This window comes from Callionymus lyra, chromosome 8 (assembly GCF_982586985.1).
Source record: "Callionymus lyra chromosome 8, fCalLyr1.hap1.1, whole genome shotgun sequence".
NCBI lineage: Eukaryota > Metazoa > Chordata > Actinopteri > Syngnathiformes > Callionymidae > Callionymus > Callionymus lyra.
In genome coordinates, this window is record NC_141825.1 from 20,133,561 (window position 1) to 20,151,806 (window position 18,246).

Genomic DNA, 18,246 nt, shown 5'->3' on the forward strand with positions numbered 1-18,246 from the left:
TAGGCCCAGATATGGCTTTGTTTGTAAAATGGGACATAAAAACATAACTTTAATAACAGTAAAGAAGATGATTAGTTAGAAGAAAACATTGTCTGTTGATGTTAAGTCCAGAATTTATCTCCACAACGTGTCATTGACCTTTTTTTTTCTAACAGTCGAGGCTCCTATGAAAAGCATCTTCATACATCTGGTTTGCTGAGTCAGCTCTGGTAACAGTTTGGTTTTGTCGTACAGGGTGATCATGGTTGACAAATACCGTTCAGACGTTTTTCTTTCCGAGGGAAGCAGCTGACGACACGATGACCAAGTGTTTGTTCCAACGCTGTCATTTTACCAAGTCAGAACCTTGAGTGGTTATCCACAAAGCAACTGCAGCTTCTGATTCTCTAGAACTGCACCGAAAATATGTTGCTTGGAATTCAGTGGGAAATAGACTTGAGTCCCAGCCGACTTCCCAGACTGAGGAATTTGGTTTTATCACTTTATGCCACGCAGACGATTTAATGGACTGAGTAGACTTTTGACTGTAATAGTTTTGTTAATTGATACATATCCTTCAGTAAATATTATGTTCTATTTATCAACTGCATCAAGTAGAATATTTAACATGTATATAATATTTAGTAAGTAAGTAAGTAAGTAAGTAATATTTATTTATATAGCGCTTTTCGAGACCAGGGTCACAAAGCGCTTAGACAATCAAAACAATACTCAAAAAAGTACATACTTTAAAGATCAAGATAATACTGAGAACAACACAGGAGTTCGAGAAATTCAAGGAAAAGCCTGAACAAATAGAAACGTCTTAAGATGTTTCTAAAAGGAGTCAGTAGATCCATCAAGCTTAAAAATTAGTGTAAATCATTGCTTCTGCATGCAGTTAAATAGTGTAAAAATTAAATAGAATATTGTTTCTTCTGTTCTATTTATTCAAATCTAGACTCTGGTGTGTTTATCTGAGCGCTAGCTTGAGATCACTCGCTTCATAATCAAGGAGCTAAACATAGAAAGGAACCAGTTGAAATGGTTAGTGGCTTCTACTTCTATGGTCACCTTTTCTGGAGCTTAACCAGGCATGTCACTCTGAGCAGAGACTGCTTTGACCTTTCTTGACCTCTGGCCAGGTGATGAAAGAGTGCCTTTGGACCCATGATTGGCTTGTGATCCTTTAGAGTGTTGTGTACGACTTTAATACTGCACAATCAATTGCATTCTGTTTACATTTCAAAACAGGTTCAAGGAATGGAAGAGGATTCTCTCACTTTAGCACCAGAATAATAGCTGTTAAAGTGATAGTTCACCCGAAATTCAAAATTTCAATACAGGGTTATTTGGATGATTTTAAGTGTGGCTTTTTGGATGAAAGAAACTGGGAATTTGCAACAGTCAAATGGACATGCATTATAGAAATGATTTATGCATTGGAAATAAAACAGATGTTTTCTTCTTTTTTAAAAAAAATAAACCCAGTTTTAAATTCAACATGTAAAAGAATGCAACGTAAAATTTAAAGTCTTATTTTGATTATGTAAACATTCACTGTTACACAATTCATATTCAACGTCTGATGGCGGACATTGACTTCCACAACAGTGTGTCACAACTAACAAGTAACAAAATCCACATTTTAAACCTTTTAATTATAGCAGGAATCCTCAGTCTTCGCCTAATGTCCATATTCTTTTGGTGCGGAAAATATCTTCTTCAATATTGACTCACATTCTCCTGATTTCTAGAATATATAGAATGTTTATATATTTAAAAAAAAAACGCTTGTGAGTGAATTATTTAATATCTAAGACAAGTCTCGAGTAAATAATGATGATGGTTATGACCAAGAGTTAACACCAAGACCATGTTATTGAAGTGGAAAAGTCCTGCAGGTCTGACCTCTACAGCAGGAACTGGATGAATGAAACCACAGTGATAAAGAAGGAAGGAATGCGTTCTAATGATTAAGAACTACCCAATGACACGCGAATAAAGAAACACACCAATGGAGCCGCACCCTTGCTGTCTGCTTGTGACATTGCTTGTGTCGGGACGAGATTTGTCCGACAACATGCAAAGGCTGCGTCGCAATACGTCACTCTGGGAGAAACCAATCGGATTAAACTGTGCTGAACCATACAGGTTCGCTCCAACGTCTTCTCAGGGGGGGGGGGTCCACGGTGTATTCGTAATCGTGTATATAGTGTTGTTTCGATACGGGTTTCATTATCAATTAGTTGTATACCTATATACTGTGATTTTTGGGTACATTATGGTTTAATAACTTATAATAGTGTCTCGCTATCAATCTAAACAAAGCGTCCACCCCTCCCTCTCGCTTCGGTGGTACCTTCCGATCCCTCTGTGTCAGTTTCAAGTTGCGCCTTCTGCTGTGTTTGTGGCTCTTCTCGTGGACTCTCTTCTCGTGGACTCTCTTCTCGTGGACTAACACTCTTACACGACACTGTGGCTCCAGTGGTCTGGTCCGGCTTCATGGACATGAACCTGGACCTATTTATGATGTGAGTGGATTTAAAACACGCAGGACTCGGAGGTAAGAGGCGACGCTGGGCGCGCGAACAGAACCGTCTTGCAAGGTTTTTCCCGGGACTGAAGAACCTCCGCATGTTTGGGAATGAATGTCACGATTGAACGTCAATGATCGAGACGTTTTTATTTTTATTGTGATATACGCGTGTGCATGTGTCATGCTGTTGTGTTGCTGGTACCTTCCAATGCAGTTCAATTGGCTCAAGTGTAGAATGGAGTGACTGTGATTATTTTCTATGAATTGTTTTTTGGTACCAGTTTATCAATAACATCTGTCATCCAGTTAAAGGCTCTATACAAATGAACATTATTATTATTATTATTATTATAGACATGCATTGTGCAACAGGGATTTATTGATTCTTCACACCTCATTGTTTAATATCTGCTGCTGTCGGTTGATCAACTTGATCACGTCAATCAAAGAAGACTGACAGGTCTCCAAGGACTTGCATCTGTTCCATCGATCCGGTGATATTGAGCGTCTTCTCTTCCTAGACAGTAGCAGCATCTTTTCTTGAACTAGTCTGGTCTGAGGTCAGAAGGCGTCGCAGGGCAGCCACGTGTTAGTTGGGAAGGACTTTCTTAAGCTGTCTGTGTTGTGGACAGAGTTGGAGTTTGTTTACCATGGCTCAGACCATCATGGTGTCTTTGTTGTTTCTTTGAATGTGACAACAACCAACCGACTTTTAGACAGTTGTTGGCTTAAAACTACGATTATTTTGGAAGTCAACTAAACTGCTTTATTGTTTCATATTCTCTATCTCTTACTTGTTGCTTTAAAGGCAAATCATGTCGAACTCAAACTTTCCTGACTCACTCCTATGTTTCAAATGTTAAATCTTCCTCACCAAGATTCAGTAAGTCCATCATCATGACCATGTTTTGAAGTTTTTACTTAAAATCTGAGCGAACAAGAGGTTACAAGTGCCAGATCTGCTAGCTGTAATCACGGCCTGCTTTGTTTATACAACGACTCTCTTGGAGATGGAGACTTCAGAGATCGATGGCGCGCGATGATGAACCTTGGTCGAGGCTTACGATCATTAAATATTTCAATTTCAAAATTTTGTATAACACACACATACTGGTGAGTAAAATAAAGGTCCAAGACATGCTTAAATCAACACATTAGTTTCTCTTTAAGGAAATGGGTCTTGATAAGTAAGTACGTTTTATTTGTGCAGCGCCTTTAACAGATGAGGGTCATTGGACACAGCTATTTCCTTTATCTTCGCTAATAAGAATTCAATCACAATGTGAAAATCAGCCAAGAATATGGACAATTTCCCCAATATCGTAAAGTTTTAAATGGTAAATGGCTCTTACTTATATAGCGCTTTCTATGCTTATTTAACACTCAAAGAGCTTTACACCAAGTTACGCATTCACCCATTCACACAAACAATCACACACTGATGGGAGTAGGCTGTGATGCAGCGTGCCAGCTCAACCATCAGGAGCAATCAGGGTCTTGCTCAGGGACACAACGCCACAATCTCATCCGGAACTTGGATTGAACCCGCAACCTCTCAGACCACGAGTCAACCACTCTACCATCTGAGCTATGACGCCCCATAAAATATAATTAACAAATAAACATTAATTATTAGTGCTGTGAGAAAATGATACACTGAAACATCGCAATGTTTTTTTGATTGTGTCAATGTTCAGCAGCACTGTATATTTTCTTTAGCTTTCAAGTCGTATTGTTTTCCTATCACAGTTCTTTGGAAGTTTGTTTCAATTAAGTGCTTTTAAAATTATCATTTTATTTACAATTGACATGCAAATATTCACCCTGTGCGTAATTGTCTTGCAATTAAAGAGATTAATATGTTATATTTAATTCCAATATCAAAACCAGACTCGTACTTCTTGTTGGGTAAATATACATTTGAAATTGGCCACGATTTAGAATATTTTGGCCCCTTGTGTGATTGAGTTCGACAAAGTTTTATGATAGTATATTATAGGGAAAAAAATGTGGTATATTTTAGAAATCATCTTTTGCATGTTATTACAAATACACTATTTCTTTAAGTTGCATAACAGCTACCAGATAGCACCACTCAAACATCATCCTAATAATGTATGAAATAAATAGTTATCAATTAAAAGAAACGGACACAGTAAATGGCGTTAATGGTAAAGTATTTTGGAAGTTTTCTTTAAGTCTAAATAATAGCAGAGTCCAAGGTCTCTGTAAAGATAAAAATCTTAGTCAATTTGTCCCATTGTGGGGTGGAAATGACTTCCTGGTTTGTCTAAAAAATGCAGTGAATTTGACAGCGGGGTTGAAAGGCGGAGGCGAGGAAGTCGTCTGCAGGCAGCGTCTGATGCGTCACAAGCAGCTGGATGCGACTGACAGTCTTGTGCCCTGAGGTCTGCTGCAGCAGTTGACTCATCAGAAGCTGCTGGCTTCTGTTGATGTGTATCCAGCGTCAACACGCATGCTAGCTGCCCTGCAACGCCTCCTTAAATGGTTTTAGTATTAAGCCGGCTGGTACTTTTCATAGTGTTACTGAGGCCTTACAATTGCAAAATAATATCTATCATGTTGCACTAGTGTTGTCAGCATATTGATCAATTTTTGTTAGCTGTACAGGATCTGGTGATTTGTAGTGTTGTTTATCGGAAAGAACCAGGTGATACGATCTATATTACGATATAGCAACAATATATCGTGATAATGTAGTAACAAAGATATATTTGTAGTATTGTTGAGTACTTGACTCTGGTGTTGCAGAATTTACAGACATTTGTTTTGAAACCGAAATATGTCCAAACATCAGCTTTAAAAGTTGCTGGAGTCGACTGTATCCTCTCGTCCTGAGTCATCAGCAGGATTTCATTGTTCCTTTAGTTGCGGAACAAAAAATTACTTGAATTGCAAAACACAAAGCAACAAATGCTGTGAATATTGGCATGTTATTTGTAAATAATTCAAATTATTTTATACACACTCTATTGAATATGAACCATAAAATAGCTTAAATATAAATATAATAACGTAAAAATATAAACTTGTAAGAGTCGTATTTCAAAACCAAAAACGAAATAAAAACTCAAATCAATACAACAAGGTAGAACATGTTGAAATTCTGTATGATATTAATAATACTGTGAAACATAAAATTGCAATATAAAAGTGTATCGATATTTTTTCACACCTCAAGACATTTGCTAGTATTATTATAACACGATTGACTGTTGCAGTACCAGCATACATATGGTATGTTGTTAGAATAATTCCAGAAAAATGGAAATAAACGTACCACTTAATGGGATTAATACATTTATCCAATTAATCCAACATATTGGGTATTAAGCGATTAAATATTTACCACCATTTAACCTCACTAATCCTGTCAAAACGTCCGCTTTAACATCTTCTATTGCCGACTCGATTCCCTGATAAAACTCTTAGTCTCTATCAGGAGTTTAACTTTCTTACTCTTGTTAAATTCGCTCAGAGCCGGATTACAGACTTTACTTCTTGTCGCTTTTTTGCTCCACCTTGCAGGTCAGAAGTAGGTCAGTGTGACAGATGCATTCCAGGGGCCAGGCCAATGAGACTGTTTACATTTTGCCAGCCTGCCGACCCTTGAGCAGTAAAGCGGTTCAGTTCTGCGTCACCTTCCATGCATGGGATGAATGACACTGATGATACAGTGAGTTTGACCGTTGAAACTCACGTGTGCACGATGAAGCTTTTTCTTTCTCCTCCACTCTTTACTTGGATGTAGGGATTGGTTGGTGGAATTGTCGTAAAACTCTTGACACAGTCACCAGTGGATGTTGGGTTTCGATTCAGCCAAAATAATCATTTATTGGTGTTTTTTACTTGATAAGTAAAACTTTTGACTGTAGCGTTTGCACAGGGGGTTTAGGTTTCTGGCTGGTATGAAACGACCTTTATACATGGACGACATTTACCTTCTTTTGTCGCATGTCATCTGCTGCCATTAGGCCTCAGGAAGGATCCACCAGCTGCTGGATATATGGATGTTTGCTTTTCCTCGGGTCCTTTGACTCTTGTTAAACGTTCATCTCTCAAGAGGCCACATCATATTTCACATTCACTCTATAGACACTCGAGGGGGGCCTTGTTACCTTCTTATCTGGACGAGAGGTAATTATTCTCTGATGGAGAAATGAGACATAAAAGCCTTATTTCTGGGACAGACCTTAGTTTGTACGTCTTGTATATCGCTTACTCTATTCAACACCTACATGTATAAATGTGTCAAGAAAGGTGGAGTTAGATTTGCTTGTCTATAAATGTTTGTCTGTTGGCAAAGTATTTTTTTGTTGTTGTTACGCTACTCAGTGAGTCACAGAAATAACATGAGCCTTTTTTAATGTGAATTTTAATGACCAATATGTAAAAGTTTTGCTGTGTTAGAATTGGGGATGTTTATTTTGGTACCCCCTAATTTAACTTATTCATCAGAAAAGTATTTTCCAGCTTATTTGTTTATTACATAAGTCATTAGTTACAACCCTATAGTCCTGCTTAATGTTTTCCCCACTGGTTTGTAATAGGTTTCCTGAATTTTTTCTATTTATCAACACTTAAACTCACTCTAGGTTTGAATTGAATTTTCTTACGAAGCTTTTCAATTCCTCCAAAGTTTGAAATTGCAATCAATTTTCTGCACATGTATTTTGGTTTTCTGTCAAGACAGTGAACAATTTTAGATGAGATGTAGATGTAGATGATGTAAGTAGATGTAAGTAGATTTATTGACATTTACAGAAGCAGTATTTGTGAAGTTCCAGGGTATTGAACCAGATTTGTCGCTTTCTTTCCTTCGATGTATTAAAAGTGATCTGCAAATGCGGTTTTAATTTTGTAAAATTCACAGAAAACTTTTTACTTCTATCACTCATTTATGCCTAAATGATCCTATCAACGCAATTATTGACATGACGCAGATTAAAAAGGAAACCAATCGTATATGAGTGGCGAGGAACCTGGAACAATGGTTCGGTGAATTTGCATTAGTGCGATTTTTCAAGGCGCCAAAAACGACAAAAACCCACTTTCAGTTTAACTTGTGTGTCAAAATATTTGCCAATCAGACTAGCAATGGCAAGTCATTTAAAAGTGGGGCCAAAATTGTTTGTAACATTATTTGAAATGTTCATTCATCGTCTTCCTTCCTTCTATTTTGATTAAAAATAATTCATAGCCACTAACAAATAGTTTTGTGGTATTCGCATCAGGATTTGCTAACGTCATCTCCGGCGTCTGCGCATGCACGAGGATAAAAGTATTGAATCTGTTTTCATGCTGCCTTGTCTAAAGGGACCAGCATGCTTCTCGGCTCAGGTGTTCAGTTACAAGTAGATCAGCTGCTCTGCTCAGTTCACACAGGAAGGCCAACATGCCTCTGGTTCTAGCTATGCTAATGTTTTCAACCGAGGTGGCACCAGTGAGTGGAAGCCTTATGAGAACTAGATCTGTACTCTCATGTGACTCGTCTCTGAGGCTTGTGTTGTTATACATATTCATTAGATAGTACTACTTATGAGAAAACACAGTGTTTCCGGGTTAATAGTATACACACCTTGTTACATACTTTAAAACATAATTAAACGTTATAAGCTGTCGTATCAAACTTGATGTGATGTAGTGCTGTGTGTCGGCATTGGGCCACCGTAGATATCGAAGTATGGTCCAAAAGAAATTGATACTTAAAACATAGTCATGTTATAGCAACATCTGTGTCATTTTTTAAGTTCGACTTGGTTTTTTAAACCTACAAATTAAATGTTTACAATATGTATCTGTGTAATAAGAGATTTTACATTGAAAAGAATAATTACTTAAATTCTTTTTTTTTTTTTCCTGAACTCGCTCAAGTTATTTCTAAATGTTTGGATTTTAACGTGGTTTATTCTGGGGGAAAAAAGAAATCTAACATAATTCCCATTGTCATTTCCAAGTAAAGTCAGCAGAGTGAATGGAAATTTCTAGTACGACACAGTTGGTAATCCTCGTTTCACTTGGTGGTTCTTTGACCTGCTGATATTTATACCTTCTCTTCTGAATGCCAAGTCATCTGTTCGCCGTCCTTCATCTGTTGAACCCGACAGAACCCGATGCACAAAGGGAGTCGGTGGAAAGTTGCCAAGAGAGTACCAGGCGTCTACACTGGAAACACAATGTTAGAAAAGGGTCGACTTCAGGCTCATCCAGCCATCGGCGATCCTCACGCAACCCTTGCTTGTTTACCAACCGAGCAACTTTTCCGTGAGCAGCCGTGCACACTCTGGGAGATTAGAGAACACAACTGTTGATGTGACGGGATTACAGCTCGTTCTGGCTGACGCGCCTCTCGCATGAGCTTCACAAACTACTTGTTGTGAAGTGACAAGCTGGGGAAAATGTATCTTATTTTCCCTTTAAATTAAAGCTCTTTCATTGTGTCTTTCATTGAGTTTTGTCTTAGTTTGCGTCCCTGAAAGTGAGAGCGGTGTATTGACAGTCGATCTAGTCACAAGATGCCGCGGGTGTTATCAGATCTTCCATCACAGATCCTACCGTATGCTAATTCTGCAGCTGTTTTACAAACAGGTGTGATGCTTTAGCTCCTGCACGCTCCAGCGCTGGAATTGAGAAAAGCCCATGCTGAAGCATATCTATTGCTTGACCAAAATAACCTTTTTATTATTTTTGTGTGTGTGATCTTTTAAGATGGAGTTAATGCCAACATAAAATGCACAACATATATTGGATAAAACGAAGGTCCCAACCTTATTTGCCCAGGATCAGTTTGATGGACCAACCTTTGGTTGAAAACAGTACAATTAAATAGCATAACCATTTCATAGATGTGCATAAAAAACACATCACCATAACACTGAATCATCAAGAGCTATAGGCTGTTGTTTGCATCAAGATGGAAGAGATGGTTTTTTTGTTTTTTGTAGTAATCTTGACTGAAACAAGAAGTTTAACAGGCCAATGTTGCTTTGGTGACAATCTGGTCTATTTTCAAAAGTATTAAAAAATACAACAAAAATGATATAAATTATTTATTTCCTGTCTGTGCGGCCCGCTAACCAATGCCTTACGGAACAATACCGGTCCCTGGATGAAGGGTTGACCACTGATGTATAACACAGAAATGCATCAAGTACACAATAGTCACTATACTGTACTCGTATTATGTAATGCGACATATGCAGTGTTTTCCATGCACCCCATGTAACTAGAGGTAAAAGATGATGGTGATGAATGAAAACAACTAAACATGTTTAACAAATACATTTGATTCATGTTGATTAAAATGAAACAAGAGGTTTCTGTTTAAAAACGCCAAAAATATGGTTTTACCACAATGGATTGACACCAATTTATGGGGTGTATTCAATAACTTGGGGAAAGGATATGATGCATTCAATACAAGTACAATTTATGGAAAAACAAACATAAATATAATCTGGAATGGAAACAGAATATTCTTGGGTCTGTAAGATAATAATGAGACCTGCTTGTTCAATATTGTAGATAATCTGAAACCAAGAAAGCAGAGATGGAGATGGAGTTGTTGCGATGCAGGTTTTGACATATGCTTGTTTCAAACTACCATTTCTTACCCTTTAGCCTTGGATATAAAAGTTTTTCTGCTAGATATTCAGTAAGTTCTGCAGCTAAAAAACAGATAAACTTATGCCTCTTGTAATAAAGTTGAAATTTTTCAAAAATACAGCTTATCTGTAACATTTGTGAGGCTTTTTCAGTTTCCCTGTGGTTTTCTTTACCCTGTGCTTACCTTTAAAATCAAACTTAAATGGGCAAATGGTCAGTTGTCGATCATGTACAGACAGTGTGAATGTCCACACAGTCAGGAATTCCTGTTGTTTACTTTGCCTTGTCACGGTTTAAATATTAGCTTTGTAATTAATATGAGGAAAAAGAAACAAGAACAAAAGATCCTTCGAAGTTCACATTCTTCGCTCTGTCAACGTTTTTTCTATGCTATTTCACCTCGATGGTTGTTTATATATCCTATTATAAGTATTCTTCCCATTACTAGTACTCTATTCATCTATATCATAATCCTTTTTTCAGTTTGAACTTTCCGGATTTGGAAGTATTGCCTCTCCAGCACGACACCTCATTCTAAAGTGTAGAGTCCAACTTTGGTTTTGGAATGTACCTGTTCCTCCACATGCCTTTGTATAGATATATGGCAGTGTGTGAGCAAATCCCACTCCCACTCACACATGTTGTGTTTTACTCAGAGATTCTCAGAGTTTACGCATTAATTCATAGCTTTGTTGTGGTGTTTTAACTTGCACTGCAGAGTGAATTTTGGTATGTGTACTTACCCTTTGTGTCAAGAATTCACAACAGAAAAACTTTGCAGAAAAGAAAATAATCATGGATTACAATTGTTAGCCAGGTTATTAGCCACATTTACCCACTGGCTCAATGCTCATTATATCAGCGGTAACACTGTAAACATGATATCTTACATTTCATTAAATATATTAATAGTATCGTGGATAATAAAGGAAACAAAATTGCCACAAGTCGCCAGAAATAATAAATGGATGGCACGTTATTTATAATTTTCAATAATCAAGGGATTAAGGAAAAGAGGGCTAAACGTGAACAATTTGGGAACGGTAAAGGTTATACAGTCCAAAACTTCTGAATTATTCTCAGTTTTTATGGTATTATAAGTTAGTAGGAACCTAAATATTATATTAATCCTTTCACTGAGCTATCTTGTCCAAAATTACCTATTCAGATTTTTCATTTGGGGGTTACTGTAGCCTGTATTTTAACACAACACAACAGCTAAAATTGGCAGTAAAAGACAGTAATTGGCCAAAGGTAAACTAACTTTAAGGTGCAACACCAGTTACAAGTCTTACTTCATTGAAACACATTTGCATGTGTCAGTGGGCAAGAATTGCTCTGATGGCCTGTGATCTTCCGCTAAAAATAAGCTTAAAATGCCTTAATTATATTAATTGTTTAATATTTTCCAGAACAATTTCTTCAATGCTTCAGTACAAGAAGCACTACAGACAAAGTGTGTCTTTTTGGACAAAGACTAGTGAGCACCAGTGCCTACTTTATGTGGAAATACATTTTTGCTTAGAACTCTAAAAAGGAACTGTGAAAAATAATGGCAAACCTTAGTTTACATAATAAATAAGTTCAATTTGTTTTTTTGTTGAACTATTACTTTAAAATTAAACAAAACTTTGATTAAGTTAGAATAATTGCTGTATAAATATGGTGCCAATATCCATCGTCATCATTTTAAGGCGCAGTTGTTTGCTTTTTTATTCCTGCTTTTGTTGTTCAAAATCATGTATCCTGATCTAAATACAGAGAACCACAAACTCTTCACTCGCCACGCTCTGTTTCTATGTCATTGTTGTCTCGCTACTATGTAGAATAAACAACTTTGATTGTCTGCCTGTTAAATTGTTTGGAATTTAAACGCACTAGCCATGTGTTTATATGACAAATCACGGGTTCTAAAATAGTCCCTGGTGCGATACAACTGGATTTTTCTCCAGTGCTGAGTCACAGTTTGCTTACCTAATGGATAAAAAGTCAAAAGGTGTAAACAGTCCATGAACATTTTGAATCATCAAGTGTGAACGAGTGACACGTCTGTGAATCTTGGCAACGGAGCTGGATGGGATTATGTTACACTTCCTCGTCCGCTGGAAGATGTTGTTTATGTTCCTTCTACTCATACCAGCCATTTGACGGCCTGTCTACCGCAAAAATAAAATGTTGAAATCCATGACCATGTCTTATGAGCTGTGGAAGGCTGTGACGGAAGTTTTTTGCATGCTTCCCCCACCACTTGTGGTTCTGTTGTGTTTATGGTTGAATAGTTGCGGGGCCTCCTTTACTTTTGTTATAATAGAAAACAGCATTGAGGTGGTGAAAACGGCATCCTAGTCAAGACTGAGGTTCCCCCAAATGGAATAGCTGTGGTCACTATTGGCGGACATTCGCTCTCGGTATATTTGACTATAGAATCAACAGTCTGGGCCGACGAACTCTATTGAAGGTTGGAACCAAATTGAGTTGCATAAAGAAAAAAAAGGTTTTCAAAAGGTTTTCCCTCAAACTTAAGTATTCTCCGATAAAATCGGAATTATAAATACCTGATTTTTTTTCAGGTTACTGAAATTACCAATGCGTAGGTTTCATCAAACAATACTGATTGATTGAATAAAAAGCAAAAATGACTATAATTGGAATTACAAAGTTGATATTTATTTGAATAAAGTGATGGATAAACCAGAATTCCAAACTTCAGTGTAGACTGTATGCGCTCTAGGGGTTCTCGCGATATTTACTCGAGTACTTCCTGTCTGTATCTCGAGATTTAAGCCTCAACATAAGCGGGACATGTATAGACGAGCAGTATGGAGGTAGTGGATGTTTTTAAGTGTCTTTTTGGAGGAAGATGAAGACAAAGACGAAGACCACTGAGCATGATTCGCTTCATTCAGAAGAACATACATTTTTGTCTATAACTTTAAAAAGGAACAGTTTACTCTGACAACCTGCAAAAATCGAAAAAGTCGGGTGTAAAAATATACTGAATACTGAAGTGAATAAACCCCTGCATGTGTCGAGCTCTTTAAGAGAACATCAAAATGCCAAAAGACTTTTGTAGAGTAAAGATCCATCTTTATTGGACAAAAATGTCCAAATAAAATAGCCTTATCTTTGTATTATTTAATAAAATATTGACGGGAAACAAGTTGACAAAATCCCTAATTTTAAGACGCTAAACAAACCGTCCCTCCAAATAAATTGGAGTATTTTTTTTCTGTTATTTTTTATGCTTTTATCTCAACTCTACAGAATAATCAGAAAAGTTTACAGCCTCATTGGTCTTTCTTGTTTTGTTTTAAACGTACCCTATTTTTTGTTGTGACGCTTTAGATGCTTAGTTAAATAAGTGCTGTTGAATCACCAAAGAGCTTCTCCTGTTGCGCAAATGCTGTGCATATATTACATTGCATTATGGGGGATGATACAAGCTCAATTTTGACTTCCATTTGAATTGCAATTACCGATTAAATAGTACATATGGAGTATCACAGCTATTCTCCTATATCAATTTGATATCTATTAGTAAGGTTCCGAGTTGATGAAGTTGATTCAGAATCTTGTTTGAATAATGAAAACGGCTTAACTGTGTAAGAGAATACAAATAAACTTCTTTTTTTTTCTCCTCACCTTGAAAAAACAGGTTTTATGTACACACTCTTCAATTGGACAGTTTAAACTTTAACTGTAAAAAAAAAAAACTCTTAAGTGTGCTTGAAGAGCGACACAAATATTATCATAATAAAACTAATGTCCTGTAACACACTTTTATACATCCTGGAAATGCATTTTTCAGTCAGATGTTTACGTTGCACCAAGGATTTATATCCAGCATTACATAGTGTAGTTCGAGCAAAAGTTGTTTGAAGCGTATTTAACTACAGTAGTTGAGGCATAAATATTTGCTTAAATAGATGCGAAGGCATAAATATTTGCTTAAATAGATGCGATGGCTCCAGTGTTTTATTCTCGTCGACCATGGTGTGTGTATGTCTGCTATGCAGGCCTGTAAATGCGACACTAAATCCATTAATTTTTTAAATATAGCTGCATAGTATCGAGAGGTAAAAATCTTGCGGCTTCTTTTCCCGCTCCCAGATGGATCCTGAGGAGGCGGCGATGAGTCACGATATTAATTTCATCTCGAGGATGTCCTCTGAGCATCAGTCAAATCTGGCGTGGAGACTGACGGAGAAAAAAAGCTAAAAACAGGAGTGGATACACAGGCTTACCAACGGTCTACATGTAATCTTACATCGTGCTCTAGCTGTGAGAAATCTGTCAAAATCCTAGATTTATCCGCTTTAATGTTGGCAACTACAACGAGAGCGCCATCAGCAGAGAGGCTGCTCTCGCTCGAATATTCACTAAACAATTCAAAAGACACCATTTAAAGACTTATTCGGTGATAAAGAAACAGCTGTTCTGAGATGATGTTGCCTGAGTCGAGGCTGAGCTGTCGAGTCAAACGTGCCGCCTCATGGCCTAATCTTTCACTCTATTTTTAGATCACAGGGTGATGTAATAGAAGCAGTAAAAAGGCTAAGGCATGCTGAGTGTGTGTTTGTGTTTGTGTGAGGCTCTGTGTGCAACATGACATGTGTGTGAAATTGTGTCAAGAGGTTGTTTTTTCGTTTTATTTATTTGTTGTTTTTTACTCTACAGATTGAGCAGCATCAGTAGTTATCACAAGGATATTATTTTATTTTAAGTGCTAGTTGTGTTGGTACATGTGATTGCTTAGGGCAACCAATGTTACTATAAAATCACATCATTTGGAAAGTTTTTGAATTATATTTTTGCATTGCAGACAATCCAGACCATAAATACTATAAGGTATATTTTGAAATTAACATGCAATTTTTTGATGCTCGGTTTTATATTTATAACTATGATCGTAAATGTGTGGTACTTTGCCAAAAGCTGATGATGAGTTCACTATTACTATGTAATTTAATGTACCACAGTATTATTGAGCAGCTCAAATCATGGTCAACATTTCCATGATTCTAACATGCTATGGTTAGGTGTGTTCAGGGGACATTTGTAAATGCTGCACCGCTGTCACTGAAGGATGACCATTTTAAAAACTCACCTTTAAAGCACACCTGACTATATTTCTTTTTGTTATTTTTTATACTTGATTTTAGAGTCTTATCTTATAGATTTATATTTTCTTAGTTGTTTTATTTAATTTTATTATTGCTCTTTTTATTTTATTGTTTGTTTCATTACTTTTTATACAGCATTTAACGGTCAGCTGTGTTTTTAAGTAATTAAGTAAGCAAGTGCTATTATATGGCAGAAAATGTCCTTCTAAATGAAAAGATATAAATATAAAGTGATTAATTAATTTAACCAATTGTGATACCATAGATTTAAAAGGCTACTTAGTTATATTTATTTTGTGTAATTTATTTCTCCTTAGAAGTGTCATACATATTACAAAACATTTAATAATACATATTCACAATTTTGATAATATAAAACATCAAATAATACTCTAATCACAATTCAAGAAATTTAGTAGACGATACACGATAAATATTCTATGGGAAACAAAAGAACGGAACCAAAGTACTTTAAAGTTTATTACCTTTTTAATGGAAAGAATTTGGAGCTAAATTGCTTAATTTTTAGAAACTGAATATAGCAGTTTTACATTATAAACAAAAAACAGCAGTGCTGTAGTTAATTAAAATGTTAAATAATGTTGTTTTTTAAAAATATGATACAATATTAAAAATGCAATTTCATAACAAGGGCAGCAGTATTTTCCACCCGTCAGAATAATGTAAAACTCCTTACGGGAAAAATAAAGTTTAAAGTAAAAACACATTCACATAAGAGAGCTTTAAATCCTACATATTCCACACAAGAACAAATAACAGCATATTTGTTCAGGTTTAGTAGAACTTGATTCAAGCGAGAGTGAATTCTTGAAGCAAGTATGGATGCCATGTGTTCAGTTGTTCCTTCTTTGGTTCGAAAACATCCTAGTTTGCATGTCGGTTTCTGTTAGTGCTGTGGGTTTGTCTGACTTGTATGCAAAGTGTTTCCACACTGGACTACCTGGCTAATCTACAACCCTTGCTAAAAAAGGATTTTGTTTGCGCTGACTGCCCATTGCTCGCAGATACACTCCCCTTACTTCAGTTAATTCTTCCAAGAAGCAGCTATAAATGGAAAGGGTTGTATATCTAATGAATATGGTGCTGAAAATATAGTTTTTATTGTTTTAAACAAAAAGTTTTTGTCTGTATTCTTGTGAAATTATAGGTTATTCTGACTACATAACGGTGCAAATATACTGTAATATCACAAGAGCATACAATAAGCACGGGTTGTTAGACATACATTTGTGAAAGATGACTAACTAGCACTGCTTTCACTCCTTAGATCTCATTAATGTGTTGAGGAAAGTTGCTCTTTCTTCTTTGAATGGTATCAGTTTTATCTTGCCCTTTAAAGTATATACTTTATTGAATATTGTTTTGATTGTTTAAGCGCTTTGTGACCCTGGTCTGGAAAAGCGCTATATAAATAAAAATTACTTACTTACTTACTTATTTGAAGTCTTCTCAAGCGTGGCCTGGCACACTTTTCTGATTCAAATTCCACCTTTATTTAGAAAAAACACACCTTTGTCCCATGGCTCTATGATCCCCACAATGGACAATCGTGAATGTTATCTTGTTATTTAATGTGTCACCTCTACATGCCACATTCAACGCCGACACTTCATTTCCTGTTTTCTGTCGGGTGAATACAGTGTTGGCGTCCTTCATTCACTTGACTTTGGTTGTTGTTTTGTGTTGAGGTGTAACATGTCCCAGATTTAGCTGCTCGTCCTCCAGAGAACCGACGCTGTGTTGTTAAAGATTTACTGCTGCCCCTCTTAGCTGCGTGTTCCACTTTCATCGTTACATTTTTCTTAATATCTACTCTGGTAACCCATGCGTCTTTAAATTCACACAAACACCTCACAGCATGATCGATCCATTTTTTCACAACTTGTTATTGATTATCACGAAAAAGATTCAATTTCACCGGTGTTATACTAGACCCTTGAGAATTCTTTTAAATTTTTGCTTTTTTTCTGTATCTTGTGTAAGTGAGACATCCTTCACTGATGGAATCTTTGTGGGGTCAAAAGTCAAATTGTTAACGAAAAATCTGTCATGTTTGCCCTGAAGTTAACAGAAAACTTCAAAGTGCATCCATCAACAAAAATAAATGACTAATAATTGATACTTCTGTTTCTCACCAATTGCAGCGAAACTGCTGCTTAAATCCACCATCAAAACAATATGTTTAAATAAATCAGAAATAGTACTTTATGTGCAATTTAGCATCATTTTGCACTAATGACGAGCATTTTTTTAAGATTGATATTTAATTTATTTTTCTCAAGGAAAAATCATCATTACTTCCTTACTGCTAAAACTACCATTGTGCTTCTTTTTCTCTCCTTTTATTTTTCAGTTTATCAAAAGTTTATTTTCAGTTAGTTTTCCTGAGCTTCATCCTGGTTTGAATGCTCTATGATCCACGTGTAAAGCTTCAATGCTGATATGAAATGCAAGACAAGAAAAACTAAAAAACCTGACTTGGTAAAACCACATGAGAATGAATCACTTAAGGGGCTCTCTTGTCATGGGGGACCTTATCCACTAGTTGTCAATGAAAATTACAATAAAAAATTCTTGTGATGGATAATCAGAATCAGAATCCTTTATTTGTCCCGCGAGGGGAAATGAATATAAGATGTTATACGACACAACTTACAAACTTACGAGTGAAACATAGGTCATTAAAATAAAAGATAAGCTACATTTAGAAACCAAGATAAGACTTGCTTAATTTAGTTAAAAAAAGAACACTTGAAAAGAACAATGAGCTTCCTCTGCATTGGATTGACAGTCAAGTGTGATGCGTGCAATAATACAGATTTAAGTGGCATTCAGTAACGTAGGACAGATTTAATTCCCTGAAACAAAAAGTTTACTGAAGGAAAAAGAATAAGGAAACCTATCAAGAAACTGAAAACTCGGCACATCCTCCAAACGCCTACACCCTCCACCACTTTG

The 18,246-nt window shown here is 36.4% G+C and overlaps 1 protein-coding gene across 5 annotated transcripts in view; it reads left to right on the plus strand.

The window, feature by feature from the left end:
- The first annotated feature begins 2,414 nt into the window (after positions 1-2,414).
- The window catches only part of mical3a (microtubule associated monooxygenase, calponin and LIM domain containing 3a), a 75,217-nt gene continuing 59,385 nt past the window's right edge, over positions 2,415-18,246 (plus strand). For 3 of the 5 annotated variants that reach the window (XM_087796883.1, XM_087796884.1, XM_087796885.1), the window contains exon 1: positions 2,416-2,545. The gene's annotated coding sequence lies outside the window, so the exon portion shown is untranslated. Of the gene's footprint in view, positions 2,546-18,246 lie in introns of all 5 variants that reach the window. The other 2 variants (XM_087796881.1, XM_087796882.1) reach the window with 1 other exon arrangement.